This window comes from Hippopotamus amphibius, chromosome 1, assembly GCF_030028045.1.
Source record: "Hippopotamus amphibius kiboko isolate mHipAmp2 chromosome 1, mHipAmp2.hap2, whole genome shotgun sequence".
Taxonomy (NCBI): Eukaryota; Metazoa; Chordata; class Mammalia; order Artiodactyla; family Hippopotamidae; genus Hippopotamus; species Hippopotamus amphibius.
Genome location: NC_080186.1, coordinates 27,888,921 through 27,897,020, shown reverse-complemented (window position 1 = coordinate 27,897,020; position 8,100 = coordinate 27,888,921). Strand labels below are relative to the sequence as shown.

General features: G+C 37.6%; 2 pseudogenes; both read right to left on the bottom strand.

The window, feature by feature from the left end:
• Window positions 1-482, bottom strand: LOC130851704 (60S ribosomal protein L21-like; annotated as a pseudogene).
• A 5,588-nt stretch (window positions 483-6,070) lies between these two features.
• Window positions 6,071-6,878, bottom strand: LOC130830302 (60S ribosomal protein L21-like; annotated as a pseudogene).
• Window positions 6,879-8,100: the final 1,222 nt, after the last annotated feature.

Here is an 8,100-nt window from a genome sequence, read left to right as displayed (position 1 = left end):
TCATGCCATGAATTCATAGGGAATGGGCTCCAACAGTTCAGGCTCCTTTCCATTGGTTCTCACAAAGTGTGCTTCTCTGGGTGGAGCAGGCCGGCGCTTCAGCTGAACCCAAGTACCCTTCTCTTTGGCTTCCTTTTTTTCTGATCATTTTCCCTCACCTGTTTCAGGAAGCTGTCTCGGCTTTCAGAGTGCTTAATATGCTCGATACACACATTAATTCCCTTGGCAAGAATCTTGCCCTTAACTTGTTTGTTTACAATGATGCCAACAGCATGCTGGGTAACATTGTAGACTCTTCCAATTTTGCCATGGTAACATTTGTGGGACATTCCTTTCTGAACAGTGCCCATTCCCTTGATAGGTACAATATCACCTTTGTTGTAGATTAGCATGTGTGTGGCCAAAGGAACAACCCCATGTTTTCTAAAACGCCTAGAGAACATATAGCAAGTACCCCTCCTCTTCACCTTTGTATTGGTCATTTTGGCAAATTACTGGAAGATGGCGGTTTCGGCTGAAAGGGGAAGGTAAAAATTTTGATACAGTGAAATGCGCAGATCTAAAGTGTATAGTTTAATGAATTTTGATAAATCAGTATACCCTTGTAACCAGCACCACAATGAAGATAAAGTACATTTCCATGAATCCAGAGAATGCCCTTATGCCCCCTTCCACTCAAGCTGCATATACTTTAGACAACCATTATCCTGATTTCTATTACCATAGGTTAGCTTTACCTGTACTTCAACTTCACATAAATGGAATCATTCAGATGTACTTACTTGGGTCTGACCTCTTTAGCTCAATATAATATTTTTGATGTTCATCTACTTTGTTGCTCGTATCAGTAGTTTATTCTTTTATTGCTGAGTAATATTCCATTTTGTTAGTATGCCACAATTTGTTTATTCTTTCTTTCATTGATGGACATTTGGATTGTTTCCTGTTTTGGCGCTTATGAATAAAGCTACTGAGACTTCCTAGATGGTGCACTGGTTGGGAATCCACCTGCCAATGCAGGGGACATGGGTTCGATCCCTGCTCCAGGAGGATCCTGCATGCTGAGGAGCAACTGGGACCGTGTGCCACAGCTATTGAGCCTGCACTCTGTGGCCTGTGAGCTGCAACTATTGAGCCCATGTGCCACAACTGCTGAGGCCCATGCACCTAGAGCCCGCACTCTGCAACAAAAGAAGCGCATCACAATGAAGAGTAGCCCCTGCTCACCGCAACTAGAGAAAGCCTGTGTGCAACATTGAGGACCCAATGCAGCCAATAAATAAATAAATAAATTTCTTAATAAAAAAATAAAGCTACTATAAACATTTTTTCACAACTGTATGGATATATTTTCATTTCTTTTTTCATGTGACTTGCTTCAGTTAATGGGGCAATAGCAAACTTGATACAAACAACTGAAAATTTGCCTTTGTAATTTTAACTCCTTTCTCTAACCTTGTCACTACCATAAGAACAAACACAGGCTAGCCTGCTGAAAGATGAGAGACCATGTAGAGTGAAGCCAAGTCACTAGGCTTGGCTAGACTAGGGCTTTCTAGACTAGCCAGCCCCCAGGCAATTCAACAGGTATTATGGATTCATGAACAAGTCCAAGTGCGATTAGCCTAGCCCAGCCCAGGTCAAAAGAGCTGCCCAAGTGACCCCTAGAGTCATGACAAATAATAAATGGTAGTTCTTTTAAGCTGGTGAGTTTGGGCTGGCTCGTTATACAGAATTACTGTAGCAATAGATCATTTATACGCATCCGTACCAGTTTTCTACCACTGCATGATAAATTATCAGAAACTTAGTGGTTTAAAACAACACATTCATTATCTCAGTTTCTATGGGTCAGAAATCTGGGCATGGGTTAGCTGGGTCCTTTGCTCTATTTTTACCAAGCTAAAATCAAGATAACAGCAAGGACTTTGATGTTATCTGAGGCTCAGGGTTCTCTTCCAAGCTTGCTGGTTGTTGCCTGAATTCAATTTCTTCCAGTCACAGGATTGAGGCCCTCAGTTCCTAGAGGCCAACCACCATGTCCTGCTGCACAGACCTCTCTACAACATGGCAATTGCTTCTTTAAAACCAACAGGTGAGCATCTCTGGCGCTTCAAATTTTTCTGACTTCTGTTTCTGATCTCTAGACACCTTGTCAAAGACCCCAACTGATTAGGTCAGGCCCACCCAGGATCATCTCCCTTTTGATTACCTTAAAGTCAACTGATTAGAAACCTTATTACATCTCCAAAATCCCCTCACTTTTGCTATATAAGATAACCTAATCACAAAATTATATCCCATCATATTTACAGATCCCACCCATCCTTAAGAGTAGGGATTTTATAGAATGTGTACACCAAGGGATGGAAATTTTGGAAGCCAATTTAGAACCCAAGATATGCAAACAATTTTTAAAGATAAAGAAGTATATTTATTAAGCAATGAAAATAGGTTTATATAATATATACTATAATGGTATATATTATAGTAAATGATATGTAATATATTCATTTTACTAATGCATATTAATTATATCACATATAAATTATATATATCATATTATATATTATATTGTATAATCTATTATACAATAGATTATACCATATATACACAATTATATAATGGTATATATATCATAATTATAATATGGTTTATAACAATTATTTTCACTTAAAAATCGTAATTATACCATATTATATATATAATGGTACACAATTATAATATAATATATAATATAATTGTAAATATATACCATTATATGATATATTACATAATTATAATATGTAACATAACTACAATATAATATATACCACTGCCTAATATATTATATGAATTATACCATGTAATATACCATATTAATCTTCAAATAAACAGCTATTTGAAGGTTAATATCTTTTGTACATAAAATATAATTAAATTAATTTTTTTAAACTTATCAAAGGAAGAAGAGAAGACTTGACTGTGAGAGGTAGTTTGTGGAGGAGGGGTACAAGGAAGTCCTTCTTTAGAAGGTGTACTCTTTTGTTGGCCATTTTCACCAACTTTTCAATCTTTTAGGAGCTCATGGTTTTCTTGCACTTAAACTACACTCAAAAATAAATTCATAGGGCTTCCTAGGTGGTGCAGTGGTTAAGAATCCGCCTGCCAATGCAGGGGACACGGGTTCAATCCCTGCTCCAGGAAAAGCAACTAAGCCCGTGCGCCACAACTATTGAGCCTGCGCTTTAGAGCCCGTGAGTCACAACTATTGAGCCCACGTGCTGCAACTATTGAAGCCCACGCGCCTAGAGCCAGTGCTCCGCAACAAGAGAAGCCACGGCAATGAGGAGCCCACACACCGCAATGAAGAGTAGCCCCCACTCACCGCAACTAAAAAGAAAGCCTGTGCACAGCAAAAAAAGATCCAATGCAGCCAATAAAATAATAAATAAATAAATTTATTTTAAAAAATTAATAATAAGCAAAAATACCTCTAGAGCAAAATAAAGGCTAAACCCAAAAGTGCTTTGAGAAATGGAAATGATATAAACACATATCTGACTGATCATAGAAGAATCTTCATTTTTCTCACTTGGCGTGCATATGCAAAACAAAATAAAACATTTGTGTTCATCTAAATCCACAGCACAACTCAATTTGTTCATATGATATTCTCTGACTAAATCTGTTGTGCCAAGTAAAGTGGTGAGTGTATCTTTACCCAAAACCACAGTATTGAAATATTATATAATAAAAATAGAGCATACTTTCAGTGTTTTTAAGTGAAAAAATTGTAGTACCAGGAAAAATGAGTCGTTCACTGAAAAGTGGAATAATTTTTCAAGAGCCGTTGTGGCAAAAACTCATTATCTGAACAATCATTATGTGAGGTAAATCTGCATTTCTCCCTCCTTAACTCCAGATATAAAGTTCTTACTGCCACTTTACTGAACTGATAGTTCCCATATCTAATCAATATGACAGTTGAGCTGCTGTATACTAAGCCATCATGTGTGTCTGCCAAAACCTTTAGATACATCATCTAATTTAAATCTCATTTCTAGATACTGAGGATGAAAGTAAGATTTAGAAAGTTGAAGTAACTTGCTCAAGGTCATACAGGTAGGAATTATTAGAGTTGGGATTTGAATCCAAGTCTGTTCAAGTCCACAGCCTGTTCTCTTAGCGTCTTCTGCCTGTCTAAAGCCTGGCATTTGGTATATGGAGGGAAAAACATTTTTGGAGTACAAGAACAGCTTACATTCAAGGCCACCTTTCCCACTTAATAGATGTTCAGCCTTATTCAAGTTTCTTAGCATCAAAGAGGCTACTTTGTCCCTGTCAAACAGGGGGAGTAATTCCTACCTTGTACAGTTATTTTGTTTGTTGGTTTGAATTCAAGAGACTATGTTTGTGAAAAATATATTTAGTAAATTATAGGTGCATCCTCCATAAATGATAGGAGTATCTGGGCCTGAAACTCATAATTTCTCAACCCCTTTCTACCATCCCCATAAACCTGCTCCTTATTTTGTGTTTCTTTCAGGGTTATGGCACCATCAGTCACTCTGTCTGGAAAACTAAATTATCTTTAATTCCTTTTTGTCTTTCCTTTTAGCTCCTTCACCACCCACACCTTCAAAATCAAATCAGTTATCAAAACCAATCGGTTCCACTTTTACGATGTCTCTTCTGTCCGTCTCCAACTTTCATTGCATCAACCATAGATAAGACCCTCACCAATTGTCACTGGAACTATCTTCTCCTTCTTAATTACTTAAGTAAATTTTTGAATAATAATGTATATATCTGATGTGAAATTTTTTAAGATATAAAAGGTTATATGGTGAGAAGTAAATCTCCCTTCCACTATTGTCTCCCAGCCATTTAATTCTCCACTGCAGAGGCAGCCAGTCACAGGTTTCTTGTATATCTTTCCAGAAGCTACAAATCTACCACACTTACGTATTTTTCACACATAATAGCACACTATGCCCATTGTTGTCAACCTTTTTTTTCATTAACAATATATTTTGGAGATAGTTCTATATTTGTACCCCTGAAACTGATTCATTCTTTTCAGTGTCTTCATACTATGCCATTGTATGGATAGCTTAACTTATTTAACCATCCTCTACGGATGGACGTTTAGAGTTTTTCCATTGCATAAGTGTGTGTGTGTGTGTGTGTGTGTGTGTAACTTTGAACAACTGAGCATATATTTGTAGTATAAATTCTTAAAAGTATAAATTTCTGGGTCAACATACATGGATACTTTAAATGTTGACAGATATTAATGTTTTGTGAAGGTCTGTTCATCCACCAGCTGTGTATACAAGTGGCTGTTGCTCCGTACCTTCACCTACTAAATCTATCATCAGACTTCTTGAGCACTGCCAATCAGTTAGATAAAAAAATGGCATCTTCTTGTAGTTTTGAGTATTCTTAAAGTTTCTACTGGGTTGAAACCTTTCCCCTGTACTTTTGTTACTTTGCATTCAGGTTGTAGGATGTTCATCACAACTGTTTTAATAGCTTCCTCACTGAACTCCCTACCTCCAATTTTTCACCTTTTCAGACTTTCCAGATACCATCTTCAGAATTATATTCTTAAAAACAGCCCTAATCATGTTGCACTCAGTGCCTAAATCACCAGCTCTGAAGTTTTTGTTTCAGGACCCTTTTATACTCTTAAAAATTACTGAGCTTTTGTTTATGTATATTTACCATATTTGAAATTCAAACTGAGAAAGCTTTAAAGTATATTTTAGTTACTTGAAATGATAGCAATAAATGCATGTGTGTTAATATAAGTGACATGTTTTATGGAAAATAATTATATTTTCCAAAATAAAAAAAATTAGAGAGAAAAGTGAAATGTTTTACATTTTTGCAAACCTCGTTCGTGTCTGGCTTAATGGGAAGCAGCTGGATTCTCATATCTTCTCCATTTAATCTATTGCAATATGCTCTTTTGGTTGAAGTCTATAAAGAAATCTGGCCTCATACAGACATATTACTGGAAAAGGGAAAGTATTTTATTTTTTTATTTTTTTACAGTCCACGTCTTTTATTTTCTTTACACCCATCATGTCATGAATTCATGAGGAATGGGCTCCAACAGTTCAGGCTCCTTTCCATTGGTTCTCACAAAGTGTGCTTCTCTGGGTGGAGCAGGCCGGCGCTTTAGCTGAACCCAAGTACCCTTCTCTTTGGCTTCCTTTTTTTTTTCTGATCATTTTCCTTCACCTGTTTCAGGAAGCTGTCTCGGCTCTTAAAGTGCTTAATATGCTCGATACGCACATTAACTCTCTTGGCAAGAATCTTGCCCTTAACTTGTTTGTTTACAATGATGCCAACAGCATGCTGGGTAACATTGTAGACTCTTCCGATTTTGCCATGGTAACATTTGTGGGGCATTCCTTTTTGAACAGTGCCCATTCCCTTGATAGGTACAATATCACCTTTGTTGTAGATTCGCATGTATGTGGTCAAAGGAACAACTCCATGTTTTCTTTTTATTTATGTATATATTTATTGGCTGTGTTGGGTCTTCGTTGCTGCACATGGGCTTTCTCTAGTTGCAGCAAGTGGGAGCTACTCTTCGTTGTGGTGTGCAGGCTCCTCATTGCCGCGGTTTCTCTTGTTGTGGAGCATGGGCTCTAGGCACGCGGGCTTCAGTAGTTGTGGCACATGGGCTCTAAAGCGCAGGCTCAATAGTAGTGGTGCACGGGCTTAGCTGCTTTTCCTGGAGCAGGGATTGAACCCGTGTCCCCTGCATTGGCAGGCAGATTCTTCACCACTGCGCTACCTAGGAAGCCCACTCCATGTTTTCTAAAAGGCCTAGAGAACATGTAGCGGGTGCCCCTCCTCTTCCTCTTTGTGTTGGTCATTTTGGCAAATTACTGGAAGATGGCAGTTCCAGCCGAAAGGCAAGGGAAAGTATTTTAAAAGTCTTTTGGGATGTGGATATTCTTCTTTGGTATTACGCCAATAATCAACATGCACATGGTGGTTTATGAAAGGTTAGTTTCAATGTGGAATCTGAAGCCATGTCAATGAATTCTGTATACTGTTACATTAAAATTCATTGGTCTGTCTTATACCTTGAGTAGATGCTCCATCCATGAATAATGTTATAACACCATACACTGGTCATGTGGAAAATACTGATTCACTATGTTATGCTAATCTTCCAAATGCTGACACAATTCATTATAAAATATCAAAAACCGCATTCATTAATGTCACCATCAATCTTATAAAAGTCATCAAGTATCATATACCTGTCAAGGTCATGATAGCAGTTACAAGTTTTCCAAAATTATAATTTCACATGAAAACTTGAATTTTATCATTGGCAACAAATACTGTCAGTTGTTTTTCTTGAGGTAATAGTCTAATTTCATTCAATTCCAAGAACGTCTGCCAATTACGCAAGTCTGTATAACCATCATTTGTCAATCATTCTTTTAAATAAAAATGGTGTTACATGAGAAAAGCAGCTAGATCTGCTCCCAACTCAATCTCACAAGTGCTTTTTCTTGAAATAAACCTCATACTTTGATACACAGCTAAAGTGCTTTATGCCTCATCACATTTTGCCGCACAGAATATTAAAGATATGTGCTTGAGAGTCAAAACAATAAAATTAAAATTAATAATTTTTACTACTTCAACAAGAACACTTGTTTTACTGTGATTATATAACAGTAAAGAATACAGATTCAGGGACTTCCCTGGTGGTCCAGTGGCTAAGACTCTGAGCTCCTAATGCAGGGGGCCTGGGTTTGAGCCCTGGTCAGGGAACTAGAGCCCACATACATGCCTCTACTAAGAGTTCTCATGCCACAACTAAGGGGCTGGCAAGCCACAGCTAATGAGCCCATCTGCAGCAACTAAGACCCGGCACAACCAAATAAATAAATATTTTTTAAAAAAAAGAGTGCTCCCCCTGCTAGATCAGCTTAACAACTGGCCTTGTGTGTATTTGCTGGAGCTAGCCTACAAGCAAAGGCCACTGGAGCAAAGATTAGCACTTTTCCCTATAAGGAAAGAAGGAAGGAAATAACATTTATTGTAAAGTTAATGGTTTGTCTTGATTTCTTTTCTCATTCC